A 15,235-nucleotide genomic window follows, 5' to 3' on the forward strand; every position below is an offset into this window, starting at 1 on the left:
TGTGAGTAAGTGAGTATTTCATGAGACATGGGAAAACGGAACAAGAAAATGTAAAGAAAGGGGGAAGTACCACTTTCACTCTATGAAGTTCCATCACATATAAATTAACATTGGGTTTGATAAGATACTTCACAGTGGACAACATGCAGATACTTTTGCTACTTCTTTCTTTGAAACACAGATCCTGTAGTGGAACCTGCATAAATTCTGGTCATTTTTGGAAATTTACTATCCGCAATTAGGCAGACAGAAAGAGTACAGCATCCACTGAGAAGAATTCACTGGTGAGTTTGTAGTAGAAAAGTTCAATTTGGTTTTTCTTACCTCGCTAACTATCACTGAGAAAGAAGTACTACAGTATTTGGAGCTACAGAAACACATATTCACAGTGTTCTGTTCTAAGGGTGCAAAGAAAACACACTGGTTTTAAAATCCTTCTCTTTCTTTCTTTCACTTTATCAGAACAGTAAAAGGCAGCTTTGCCAGAGGGACATGGTTTAGTGGTGGACTTGGCAGGCCTGGGCTAACGGTTGGACTTGATGATCTTAAAGGTCTTTTCCAACCTAAATGATTCTGTGATTCTATGATCCCAAGAAGATGCTAGTTTAGTTAGCTGCTGGACTAGGAATACAGGATTTGCTAGACTGCACCAGGCTGCTCAGCCAACACTTTTAATCACATCCTTCAGCCTTTGCCAGTACTGCATCCATGTACGGTGGAGTAATGAAGTGTGAGATTATCCCACACACAATGTAATGCCAGCTGAAAGCGGCAGGATGTTATTCACAGCTTCAGACCTTCAGATGAGCAGAGGGCAGTGACAGCAGAGCTCCAACCTGTGCTTCAGCACAGACAACTTTTACATACGAGTAAAACAACGTGTAACATTGACACTGGCTTCTGACCTCAGTGTGTTTTAACAGACGTGAGCAGCGCTTTCGTGGTGGTCACAGTAACAGCATTCAGGCAGCATGAATAGCATTTTAAATCCTGCTGGTTTAAGTGCATCTGTATTTATTTAGATGCATATTTGTTTGATTGTTGCTTGTAATTCTGGCTGGAGGAAAACAAAAGCAGGTTTTAGGGGTGAAGGATGACATTCCCTCTGTTGAAGTGAAAAGGAGTTACTTCTGGTGTTGAAAGATAGGTTACAGTCTGATCAGGCACTGAGATATGGCTGTCCCTCCTCCTCCCGAGGGCAGCTGTGCTGGGCCAAGGTGTGTGATCCACTTCTCTGCAAGCTGATTTCTGCAGCTATGTGGGAGCGTGCTGCAGCATTGAGGAGGTACCCAGCAACATTTCTGGCAGCAAGAAAAATACTGTGGGTTTTATAAAAATATTCCAGTATTTTTTAGTTCCTGTAGAGAGAGAAAACAATCTTTCTGTGATAAAAATGTTATGCAAAATCTTTTTCTTTACTGTCTTGTAAAAATTTTGAGTGTGATGATTCCTCATCATTTTCTGAGTGGCTCTGAATATGACTCATAGCCCACAGGAATCATTCAATAATGAGAAACTGCTAGGCAGGCCAGTCGCAGCCCTCTGATATACATAGATGGTCTGTATTTATACTGAACCACGGTCTCTGTCCCAGTTGGTGTGATCCCAGTCATTCCAGCCTGATGGCAGGAAGGACTGTAATAACACTAGCAGAGCCATATCACTTGGGCCAGAGCCCTGGGTACAGCTCTTTTTATTTATAGCACATTAATGATGAACCTAAATTATTCTAACATCATTTGTACACGATTTTATTTAGCAGAAAAAAAATGTTTTAGTTCTGAGTAAGCTTGGAAAAACTACAGTTCTGTCTCATTTCTTGACAGAAAATCACTTCTTAGGTTTTGCTGAAATGTGGTCCACACACAAAACGTGTGTGGAGGTGATGACAGAAGAAAGCTATGTGGAACTGGGATTCCACCAAGCAGAGTTCTCTGAGTATGAAGTGTTTAGTAACCTGTGGTTGGTTAGTGAGAGATCAACAGATACCTTGAAAAAGCATCTCTTATAGAGAAGCAAGTGCTGCATGTGTTTGCTGTGAATGAACGGAGCAAATAAATCATATTGCAAGACCAAAGTGGCATTTGCTTCATAAAACTTTGCAGCAAAATGCTAACAGCGGCAGAGAGATTCTGGGAAGGAGGAGGAGTCATTAACAGACTTAAGCAATGTGACTGCAAAATCTTGTTGAAGCTACGAAAAAAGCCATCATCCGAAACCATGGCTGCATCTAGCTGCATATGTCTGTTCAGAAGATATCTGGCTCTAGATGGCAACTGATGCTAGGCATGCGAATGGTTCCAGTAACTGTTGCTGCTGGCAGATATGCTCAATGGACACTATTTCCTATCATTATCCTCCTTGCACGCCCTTCCCATCAGTTCACACTGTCATAGCCAACTTCTGCCAGTTCCTTCTCCACCTTCAGGCATTGATCAGAGTTTCATTTTCCATCTCTGCCTTCTCGTGGTCCTTCTATTCAGCTGTGCCAAGCACTGCCCTGGATCCCAGGACTTTACATTTTTTTAAAACTTCACATCTGTTCCTTTGACAAAACTTGTTTCCCTCGCACAGTGGTGTTTCTGGACATTTGTAGTTAGTAAGCAGTTTATGTTGAACTGAAACAAAGAGGCAATGAAGCTGCATAGGAAGATGTAACTATCTGCATGTGCTGACAATATCTCTGCTAGAACTGTTTTACTGGGATCTAACACAGAGGTAGTCTTTCTAGGTTAAAGTCACAAAGGTAGATTAATTCCCACTTATCACCCCAAGCCTTTATCTGGGCATTTATTTCTTGGCCATGAGAAGACACGTGCTCCTCTCCTGTTCACAAAAGCCCAACAGGTTTTGGTTTCATGATCCTCCTCATGCAAACGTGTAAAACTTTCTGAGTACAGAGTCTGCACTTACTAAGCCATGACTGTACAAAGGCTTTAAGAGGGAAGATCTGCACAAGTATCACTGGGGCTGTGGCAGACCAGCTCAAGATCTGCTACTAGGGAAGCATCATGCGTTAGTTATGCTTTCCAAGTGGTATCACCAGCCTTCACTGAAATAGCAATGTCAGACTACCCCATAAACGGTAGAGGAAGAAAGGACAGAGAGAGCCAGCAATCCTTGTATGACCATAAGATGAGGGTATGGGTTAATGAAGAGATGGAAAATGTAGATCACTTTTTACTTTAGTGCCCAAAATATACAGACAACTATTTTCTCAAGTGACTAGGAATAGTACAAAGACTTTCCAATAAAATAGGATGAGGAAAAATAGTCTGCAGGAGCTGGTGAAGAGTAAGGGAGCTATTAAGGAGAATGTTACAGCATGTAATGACTGTTCCTAATCAGAAATAAGTCACTGTAGAGATGGTACAAAAGCAGAACCCCACAATGTGTTATGGCTCTGCCAAGCCACCCTAACTGTATCCAAGCAGAAAGCCAGCTTCTGCCATTTTAAATTTAATGCAGTTTCTATCACTAAAATCCAAGCTGCTTTTTGTTGCTTTTGAAGAGCAGTGTGAGTCTGTATGCCTGTGTATACATGTGAGGAAATTAAAAAATTACAATACATTTGCTCCTTTTGAGGCTGACACAAGCCAAGGCAGATAAAAATAAGCAAGTGAAATGAGCCCAAGGAGGAGGAGTGCAGAGGAATTGCTTATCACCACCTCCAATTCCTGCAATTTTGCCTTAAAGTAAAATGTGGCTTTTGAGGAAAAAAAAGATGACGAACAGAACCAAATCAACTGGAATAAGCAGAAACAGCTTCTCACAGTTTCCTCGTGGGGGGATTCAACAGCTCCAAGTGGGTTTTAGCTCTTGTGACATTATCATTCATCTTTGGCCTTCCCTCACTCCACGCTGTCAGTTTTGTTGAACATGCACTGCGAGAAAAGTATTTTTCTTCTTTGGCCTGGGACCAGCAGGCGAGAGACATTTCAGCAGTTCTGTCCTGTGGGGATAGCAACTGCTGGATTTTACTAATCCATCTGAGGTTATTGCTGTAGTTCAGATAATGGAAACTACTTCTTTCCAACTACAGGTCCTTCCCTTTCCTACAGAAGTAGCTACCAACTCTGAACTAGTTCTCTCTTTATTTTCAAGAAAATAAAATACCCAGCTTACAGGGAGCTGTTTAACCAGATGAGGATTTTCTCTGAGGCTTGTAATACTTCCTAGGGAAAACAGACCCTTTCTTCTTTCTGCCAGAGAAATTAATCACTGAGCATTATTAGCAAGTGAGAAAACACACACACTTTTAGATGTCATCTTCATAGCTTTGTGCATTTATCAAAAGACTAGTGGGGAAATATTATAGAACTCTGATTCCCTTATACCATTTAATTTGCATGAAAAAGACATCTAACCTCATGGAAATTACTCCCAGGGAATGCCGCAGCACAAGACAACTTTTTGCTCATCACAGTAATGGCAGAAAATCTTCCCTGTGGCATTTTTTGCTACACCAAGGTGTTTCAGTGCAGAGGGTTTGGCCATGTTTTGCCTGTTCTTGGCCACTTTTGTGCTGACTAGAACAACTTTAAGGCTGCTTTATCTTACACAGGTAGCCACGTGAAACATAGAATCACAGAATCATTTGGGTTGGAAAAAACCTTTAAGATCATCGATTCCAACCGTTAACCCAGGCCTGCCAAGCCCACCACTAAACCATGTCCCTAAGCACCACATCTACATGTTTTTTAAACACTTCCAGAGGTGGTGATTCCACCACCTCCCTGGGCAGCCTGTTCCAGTGCTTGACCACCCTTTCAGTCAAGAAATGTTTCCTAATATCCCGTCTAAATGTTCCTTGGCACAACTGGAGGCTGTTTCCTCTTGTCCTGTCACTTGTTACCTGGTAGAAGAGACCGACCCCCCCTGCCTACAGCCCCCGTCAGGCAGCTGTGGGGAGCGATAAGGTCCCCCCAGAGCCCCCTACTCTCCAGACTAACCCCCCCAGTTCCCCCTGCCGCCCCTCCCAGCACTTGTGCCCCAGCCCCTTCCCCAGCCCCGTGCCCGGCTCTGGACATGCTCCAGCCCCTCCATGTCCCTCTGGCCGTGAGGGGCCCAAACCCGAACCCAGGGTTCGAGGGGCGGCCTCACCAGTGCCGAGCACAGGGGGACGGGCACTGCCCTGGCCCTGCTGGCCTCAAGAAGAATGAAGAAACAATGAAAAAACATCTTCAATGAGGAAACATCCTTGCTCCTATCTCTTTCTTCGGTGAAGAACAGCAACAAAGACACAGAAAAACACTCATGCTTTTATTCCTACCTTTCTGGAGAAGAATAGAAAGGAAAATGAGACAAGCTGCCTCTGAAAATCTTTGTGGGGCAATGCCAACACATAAACTGTCATTAAGTGAGAGAACCAGTTCTGCATTATTGAAGCCTGAGGTTTTAATTGCATCCAAGGGAATTTTATATTTATTCCCTGTGAAATTCAGACAGGTGGAGCACCATAGGCTTCCTTGGCATTACCAGTGGTGGCACTGAAGATAACTTCAGCTCTGCTGAAGTTGTAGCTCTTTTGCACATTGAGAAACAAGGCCAGGTTTCTCTGCAGAACATATTTAGCCAAATATTTCCACCCTATGGAGCTACAGCCCTGCGATAAAAAGTGCTGAGAATGGTCCTGAAGGATCTAGAGCTTGGTGCAGAAACATCTCCTTTCTTCTGACCTCAGATGGGGAATTATGCTCAGGATTTACACCCTACTCCCTTTTAACCAATAGAGACAATTTTTTCCAGAGGTTCACATGTTATTATGGCTTCCTAAAAAGAAGCAGGTGCCAAGGCTTTAAAAACTTCTTCAGTCACATGGAGTTTCTGGGTATCAGCTAAAGATGATATAGTAAAAATAGTAAAAATAGTACATAGCTGTCATAGAGTCAAAAGAAAGGACCTGTCTCTTCAGAGCAAGAACAGGTCCACAGGCACATGTTCTTCAGTTTAACCAGTTGAGAGTCCAGGGAAAGTCCAGTGACAGTCCAGTGAAAACACAGTAGCAAGGTACCTCATGTGGAGTGGGAATGAAGATACAAACTTCAATGTGGAGGTCTACCTGGCTTTTCAATAATGTGACAGCCTTTGCTGCTTGGTGGCGTGGCCCAAAAACATATCAACAGAGTATTGTTATTTCTCCCTTTCTGCACCCAACACACCTGCATTCACCAACAAGCTTATCTTTTCTCTTGTGAGAATTATTTAACACCCTAACCCAACTTCCAGCCTTCCAATAGATTGTTTTGAAGATTTGGGGAAAACAATGGCTAGTGAGATCATGTTTTCAAAACAAATGATCCAAATTTCTCCCTAGCTGACCGGTCCCTTTCTAGTGGGTATTACATTTTAGAAATTTACTGTATAGAATGCAAATTGTTAACAGTTTGGCTCATGAAGCTGTGGGATGTGGAGCAGTCTGTGGAGTTTGAGGGGCTTGTTTGTACTTTGCCAACTGCAGCCAGTTGAGCTGGAACAGTCTTTGCTGTTAGTCAGGAAGTTAATTGCTGGGACATGAAACGGAGGTAGCATGTCTTATTGCAGCTCTCCTCTGAGATTACTGAGAAACAACTGAGCGGAAGAGAGTCTTAATAGCAATCCAGTATGGACCATTTCCCCAGACCTTCAATTTCTTGCTGAAGATTTATATTTTTAATTCTTTTAATGAAGGTTATCCCAGAGGTCAAGAAATTCCTGACTGATACTGGCAAGCAGGATTATACATTAAATAGCGCTTCCAGCTACGTGCTGGCAGAGAGGCTTTTGGGGCAGAAGTTCTGGGGGATCTCACTCATTGCAAATCCTTTGCAGCGCTTCGCTTTGAGGACTGGTGGTATAGAGAGAGGCAACAAGCTCAAAACTGGCCTTTTAAAGTAAACAAAGTCATCAGTTACAGTTCCCAATTTCATCTTCCAATTGAAATTGTTTGAGGAAAGAAATCGTATTTTTAGCCTTACTAAGTTGAATTTTCTGCCAGCAGCACTATATGACTGGATTGCGCACATATGGAAATGAGTTCTTATCTGTCCCAACACATGCCTGATGGAGTTAGCTCCAGATGACCTAATGGAGGCAATGCTGGTGTCTGCACATTTTTCTTCATAGCTGCTTAAAGTTCTATTTGTTAAAGGTGTGTGGTATGTCTAGAGAAAATAGATGCAATACTGGTCCCAGCAAACACATATCAGCTGTAGCCCAGGTCCACAGGAGGATAATTTCCTTGATGTATCAGTGTAGGAAGACCCACCTGCCTTCATTCCCATCTCACTGCTGTTCCAAGGGGGAAGGAGGCTGTGGCAGGGAAAGGCTGTATTTCATACAAATTAGAGGCATCCTTTTCCCGCATAGGTCCTGAAGCCTCTTCTCCCAACCTTAGGCATGTGACGATGAAAAGACACTCCTAGAAAAGCACCTAATCTTCGTCACGCTCCTCTTCCTGCTCCAACAGCTACTGCTGCTTGAGATGCTTCCCCCAGCCCAGGACTGCATACCTCAGGCAGCGAAGGAAACATTTTGTGTAAAAGCTCAGGCTTTGACTTTTTTCGCTGTTATCTATGCATCAGCCCCCTTTGCAAGGCTTTAGCCCCTGGTCCTGGTGGGTACAGTCATCTGGGGCTAGAGGCCATGGGGGTAGCAGTGGCTATACCTGCCCTGTGTTAGCAAAGCCATTTCCATGGGGTGAAGCTTCATGTCCCATTCACAGGTTTAGTGCCATCAGCGTTTCATCTAAAATTATTAAGGGATCCTAGAAATAGATTACTGTTCAAAGCCATTTCTAAGCATTTAATTTGTCCAGACTTCTATGCTGCAGGCTATGATTTACTGTGAATAAATAGAGTGTCTGCTGGGAAACCTGATTAGTAGGGATTTTTTAAGAGCAGGAATACAGCACAGAGTATCTGCAGGCAGTGGGATAAATTTTATTAAGTGTGAGTATGTACAGGAAACTCACAACTTAGTTTTACCTGCTGAGGCTAAACTATGCAGAATGTGGCATGTCAGAGATCTGTGGGGGTGAAACTACATTGGTGGGAACACTAAAACTTATTAACTGGAAAGCAGATGTTTAGGGTAATATTGACCTTAAGCAGCTGTCCACAGGGATGTTCAGAGCTTTAAAGAAACTACTTCCTTACTATCTTAGCAGTAGTGTACATTCTTATCTGGAGAGATGGATGCTGTCCAGAGAGAAGCTCTCTCCAAAGTAGCATACTATCCATGCACTACCTGTAAGAGACTAGCTTTGGTAAAAGGGCACTGTGTGAGCATTTCCTGGCACATGTTGGATCCCTGATCTTTTCAATGTCTTTGAAACTTTTCAGTTATTCTGAGCAAGTGGCAATTGCTTATGTCGGTTGAAAAGTCTAAAAACACCAGCTTCCTTCCCCTTCTGATCATATTAACGATGATGTGAGCTGCAGCAGCTGGCTTTGGGGCAGGCTGTGATCAGATCTTACAGGGTCTGAAGTTCTGGTATGTCTCAGTATGGTACTAAACATCATTCACAGTGCCAAGATCAGAGTTTCCATCAGGACTTTCATCCTTGCTGAGACTAAGAAAGAGCTGAAATTGCAGATTTCCCATTCTGGAGTACTTACATGGGAAGGTTGAGGACTGAGCCAGCTCAGCAAGAGTATTCCTATTTAGGGTTTTAATTAATACAGTATGAAAGATGGGTTTTCATTGTGGTTTGGTTGCACACACTAATTAGATAAATAGAAATTCTATAATTTGTTGCAGGGATTTTACTTGTGCTTGAGTTAAGGATGGTACATTCAGAGCAGTCTTTCTAAGGATACCTTGTGAGCCCCATATTGCAGTCCGGGAAATCCTGGCATTGCACTTTCTTCAGCAATCACTGCAAACACTCGCTGGGGTAGAACTTGCCCCCAGATTTTCATTTGCAACCCTCCAGGAGATAAGCTAAATTTGACCAATAATACAATGCAATTCTGAGCAGAAATGTTATCCTAAAAAGAATAGCTTGAGGCTTTATGCTATTTAGTAGGGAATTTGCAATATCGATTTTATTTGGAAGGTACTTTGGGGAGTTAAATGCTTTAAATGGCCGAGTTATGGTGACTAGCTTCAGTGTTTCCCCCCATGGACTGTGCTAGAAGAAAGGTCCTCTGAAAGACAACTTGGAGAGCCTGAGCTGGCCTCTCACTCTCCGTTTCTTACACCTGCTATTTCTGTTGGCTCATCCACTGCTGACAGAGAGCAGCCCTGGGGGTGCCATGGGTGAAAAAGCTACCTCAGAGCTTCCAACCCCAAAGTGTTTCCCAGCCCCTGCAACTGCTGAAGCAACCGAGGACACCAGCTCTGCCTTCCCTTGCTGAGTGCCGAACTGCTCACAATTTTAGGGATCAGGTTTTATTGACAAGGCTTGGAAAGGTAGCAATGTAGGAAGCAGGTACTTCAGAACTGAACAGTAGTACTGGTAAGTACAATAAGCTACCAACCTCAAATTTTCACAACCCGAGAGCGAAAAGGTGGGAATTACATCTCAAAAAGGCTTAATCATGCAGAAATGGCACACAGATTGGCATCATGAAAAAAGAATTGAGAAAGCTGCATATTTTCAAGATAGTGAAAAATGTCACATATTTAATTGAGCACAATTGAAAAATCACTGGTTTATAGTCTTCTAGAGCAAAATAAATGTCAAAGCAAAAGCAAGCTGATCTGCTGCAAGAATGCCTCCCAGTCCAAACATTCAGTTACATGATATTGCTGTTAACTTAGCAGTATATTGCTTTTTTCTAAATGACATGAAGTGTAAATGAAAGCTGTAGACCAAAGGAAGCATGTGTTGACTGGGTGGACATGCTGTGTTTGAGTTGCATCTTTGTTAATCATAGTTAGAGGTGTTACCTAAATAAGGTGGCATTATTCCTTCTTAACTGTATGGCTGGCAAGTAGATTTATCAGCAGGAAATTGAAGCAAAACAAGTGCAAGATGCCTGAATAATTCCCAGTAAACTTTCTAGGGGCACTAGCCCCACCACTCACAAGAAGCTTCTCTCTCCAATTTACTGTTACAATTCATTGAACAGAGGTACAAGTGGGAAATCATTTCAGGAGCTGAAGATGCCTATAGAGTGAGTTAAGCAATTTCTGTTTGATACAATTTCTTACAAATCCAAATATCCAAAGAGATCACCACAAGGTAAAGCCATGGAGATACTGTGTTGGTTGATGTCAGGCCAGACCCACCCCAAGTAACAGCTGAGAGGACTCACACAGAGCACTGAAACAGAAATGTTTCAGGTCCATTTGGTGGCCAGATGGTTATTGCTTATGAACGCCTACAGGAATAGTTTTTGATGCATAGTTACCCAGGCTCTGCAGGTCTGAGGAACACTGTCAGGCCATCTTCTGAGGTACAGTAAGGGAGCTGATATGCTGGAAAGGCTGAAGGATAGTAGGGATCAGGCAGAGATCTACACTGAATGTCATCACTGCTCCTAATTAAATCAGTTGGATTGGCAATATGGGCACCTGGCAGGAGAATATACCCAATTCTGCAAATACATAGATGGTACCATTTAATGAATAATCTGCTTCCTTTCTTAGTCTATAGAGCTAGCAAAGTGACGCCACATTGGTAATTGCCATGAAAAAAATAAGAAGGTAGGAAGTACAGGAAATAAGACCGATGATCCATCTGCTAGGCAGGGGCCTTTGAGAGTAGCTGTTCCACGTGCAATGCAAGGACACTGCAGACTCATGAGGGACTTTCTTCCCTTGCTCTAAGCTGTTATGTCTTGTCCAGTCAAGAATCAGGAGCTGGAGTTGCTCCTGTTCCAGGAAGGTGATGAACATAGTTAAGTGGGAGGGGAAAGTGGGGGAGAAATGAAAGCGTGGGAGAAGAGACATGGTTTGGGGAAAATATGACGTTATGAGCAAAATTAGGCAGTAAAACGTCACTTCTCATCATTGGACAAGACAACCTGTAAACTTCATTTGCTTACAAACCCTTCGGTGCCAAAAGCAGCTTGCTATGGTAACAGACTGAATCACTGCTGTTGCTGACATGGAAAGGAGGGGCTCCCCATATGCTCACTTTACATCATTAGCTCCAGCATATGATTGTAACAGATCTAGGAGGGAATAGAGGAAACACAATGATTTTCAAAGGTCCTGGCATGATGGCATTTAAGGGCTATAGTGACCAGCATAAAACTGATTCCTTTATGGCTGATACATACTGGAATCCAAATCAAATCAGACCCAAACCATTTCTCTGATAAGGGGAGCTGGAAGAATAGCTAATAGACTCCCCCAGGCGGCTCTGATAAGCATATACAGGATATATCATCCTGAATAGATGTTAAAATAACATTTTTTGGCTTTTATAGCACATCCTTTGCAATCTCCTAACATGGGATTGGTGAATCATCATTTGTCGTTTGTCATTTTTGGAAGTGCAACAGATGGAGGAGCACTCATCAGTGATCCATCAGAAACCATCTCAGGACTGAAACTGTTGTCAGGGGGCACCCTAAGAGAGAGAACTGTGATGGAAGGCAGTTTCTGGAGATGGTCTGCAGGAACCCCGCACCACAATATTTGGAATGGGCACACGTATTTTATATGAAACTACTTGAAGCAATGTTACCGAATCATTTATAAAGGTGTCAAAAGCAGAGCAATGCTACAGGTACTCTTGTCTGATGAACATGAAATCAGCCATCTTATGTTTATGCGTTATAGTACAATCCCTAATTATTTGATTGAATACTATGTTGATGGAGGACCTGTCTCAACCACTGCCCAGAGTGAACTTTGTGGGATAAATCAGCTGCACAGCAAAGCACCGTTGTGTGCCAGACTCTGTCTTCTTGTTGGAGGCATGGGAAGTCATGGAGTGAGTCAGTCAGTGTCCTGCCTGAAGGGACAGAAGGGATAGCTGCTGAACAAGACACCTGAGATCAAACTTCCCAGAGGTGGTTGCGAATTGTGTCACTAATTTTGTGGTATCCGTAATATTCTAACGTACAGCACAATATTCTAATGTACCAAACTGCTAAGTTAGTGTGATGCCATGAACACATGAAGTGGTATTGATACAGTGGCGAGTACAGGGGGAAACTGTGCTGAAGGCATCCTGATTAGCACACGCTTTTTTTGGTTTTTTGTCTGAGCAATAGGAATTGTGCCAAAGTCAGCTGGAAGGCTGTTAGGCAAATAAACACCAGTGACGTGAAGCTCCCAGATTAGTATCATTAGTGAGGTTAAAATAAAGTTATTAAAAGCTACATACCATATTTATTGAATCATACCCTTACAGTCTGATTTAGTGTTGCCCCTCCCATGTCAATATCTGGGAAAAGGCCATTCCATTTGTTATTTTTTTTATAAAGCCATACAGAACTGGTATTACATTTCATTGCCATCTTCAGGGAGCCAAACCAGTAAGGCAATTTGGGCCTAAAGTTGTCCAGTTGCTTCCTCTGCCCCAGGGAGACATACTGGATGTCCATCCAGTATCCATTGTATCAAATGGACTTCCAAAAATGACAAATGACAAATGATGATTCACCAATCCCATGTTAGGAGATTGCAAAGGATGTGCTATAAAAGCCAAAAAATGTTACTTTTACATCTGTTCAGGATATATCCTGTATATGCTTATCAGAGCCGCCCGGGGGAGTCTATTAGCTATTCTTCCAGCTCCCCTTATCAGAGAAATGGTTTGGGTCTGATTTGATTTGGATTCCAGTATGTATCAGGGAGACATACTGTCATATCCAGTATGACAGGGAGACTGAGGCAGTCAAGTGAAGTGGCCAGTTAGGAGGCTGAACATTTTCTGCTGAGTCTACAGGCAGAGGGAAGTGGGAATCTGCAACATGCCTGACACACAAAGGAGGTATGGGATGTATATCACAGTTCCCCAGGAGACTTGCTACTAGTGAGCAATTCTGTCCATGCAAAGGACCCTGTAGTCCTAAAAGTTTAAGTGGAAACCCATGCGCTATTACCAAGGAACGGGGTTGTCCCACACCTCTAAGCCCAGCTGTACCGACCCTGCAAAGCACAAGGCTTGGTCTGGTCCTCGTGGTTCTCCAGCCTTGTATGCCCCGGCTCCATTCCCCAACATGACCTCCATCTTGCCAAGTCTACTAAGAAAGAAGAATTCTTTGATTTTCAAACACAGTAGAAGTGGTTTGGTATGTTAGCTCTCCTATGACTAAAGATCCTGCTCCTTTTTTAAATTTTCATTCACAAGAGTCTGCAGATCTGGCTTTCAAGAGCACATTGTCTGTTTGTTTTCATTTTTATCATGATTTCACCTAAAAAACCAGTATAGTTATAACAGGACTCCACTAAATTTGTGAAACAAATAGAAAGACAATCCCTTTGATTTGCAGATGCTAGGAAAATCAAGTCAAGACAGACTTGCAAAAGCCAGTTCAAAACTGGAAATAGGGAAGAAAGGAAAAGCTAGAGGGAAAGAGGTAGTATAGTCAGAGCAATTTATCTTTAAATTTTGCTTTTTTTTAGTGGAGAAAGAGAAAGGATTTGTATTATGCTAGTCTTGCCAAATCCTGGTAAGACTTAAAATAGCTGCAGAGATGGTTATACTGGTAGAAGCAAAACCCTTTGGAGGATCTAATAAATAAACGTTCTTGGCAGAATTAGGAAATAATCACTGAAGAGAATCAGTGGAAACAGACAATCACAACAGAGAAGGGGAAAGGATCTGTTCAGTGACCAGTCTAGCTCACAACTTAGGAATTAATCAAAAGGGACAAGTAGTGTAGTTGCCTCTCTGTGGTCTCAGTTTAAGGTACTTAAGCATATACTTAAATTTAGGTGTGTAAACTGACTCAATAATTTAGTAGATGACCTCAGCAGAGCCTTTCTGAGTTATTCTATGATTAATCTCAGCAATATTAACTTGTTGATGTTTAAGGACGTGTTTATGCCAACTATGTAACTAAATGTGGTTTCTAGGGTCCACAGCAGCAATCATTTACTTTCAGTGTTTATGAAAGAGAAATAGCTAGGCCCCGAAGAGTTAATACATCTATTTTGCTTCTTGCTTGCACTGAAAATGAGATCAGCGGTATGTTTATTACAATCCCTAAATCATCCCAGACAGACAGCAACAACCTTTTGCAAGGAGTTTTCTAGCTGGCTGCTGGAGGACAAGTTAACTCCTACTTCAACTCTGTTACCTTTGAGGATGTTTTGCCCACAATGACTTCGATGTTCAGTGGACTAAGTAGAGTGGAATCAGGAGAAAAAAAATTAAATTAAAATACCCATTTGACCTGCAGTGCTTGATGATGCTGTGATAAAACATAGCTTATTTTTTAACAGTTATTTACAGAAAATCCATCCAATCTAAATTGAGTCTAAAATACAAAGTTATCTCTGCTTCCCTGTAGCAAGTGGCAAATGGCAGGAGAAAGGATTTTCAACCTATCCCAAAACAGACCCATAATGTAGAATGAATTTCTTCTCCCCTCTACTGACCCAATGACTGTCTACTTTCCTGCGAAGTAACATCAGGGATATGGAGTTGACTTTCTCACAAGGAAGGGCCTTTTTGTTTTGTTTTGTTGTCATCATTTTCTGGTTAAAAATAAATAAATAAATTCCAAAGCTTTAAGATTGTTTCCTTTTATTTTATTGAAGTGTAGCTGATGAGTTGCAATCTTGTTTTATATTGCTCCAGGTCATTGTTTCTGAGGAGTAATGGTTTGAGTGCAGAGATATTTTACAGAAACCCATTTTCTGTAGCGGCATAATTTCCAGCAGCATATAACCACGAAGGAGACATGCTGGTTCTCCCTGTGTAGCAAAGCTGTCACTGGGTTCTGCACCTCTGCTAAGAAATCATGGCAGGGTGTTGCTCCAGTGCTGCCTGCCCAATAGACATGATACCTAAGAGAGACTTTAATGGGAGTTAGATAAGACATTGAAAGATTTACTTCTTTGCCTGTCTCTGGGTATGGTGGCTCTCTGGAACAGAAAACACCAGTTTCATAATACACACACCTCTTAAGCACAAGAAGTTTTCTCCTTAATCTTAGAAAACTAGAGGGAGGGAGGATTTTGTTGCCTGGTTTTCAGTTTTAAAGTTTCTTTTTTAGGAATCTCTTGCCTTTTTTTGAATGAGGAGGTTGAAATGAGTTAAAAACATGTGTTTATAAGAGCTTGATACAGTAGTCAACTTGTTGTTTCTTGTCCTCCTCCCTCCCTCACAAAGATTACCGGCCTT

Source organism: Falco biarmicus, chromosome 8 (genome assembly GCF_023638135.1).
Source record: "Falco biarmicus isolate bFalBia1 chromosome 8, bFalBia1.pri, whole genome shotgun sequence".
Taxonomy (NCBI): domain Eukaryota; kingdom Metazoa; phylum Chordata; class Aves; order Falconiformes; family Falconidae; genus Falco; species Falco biarmicus.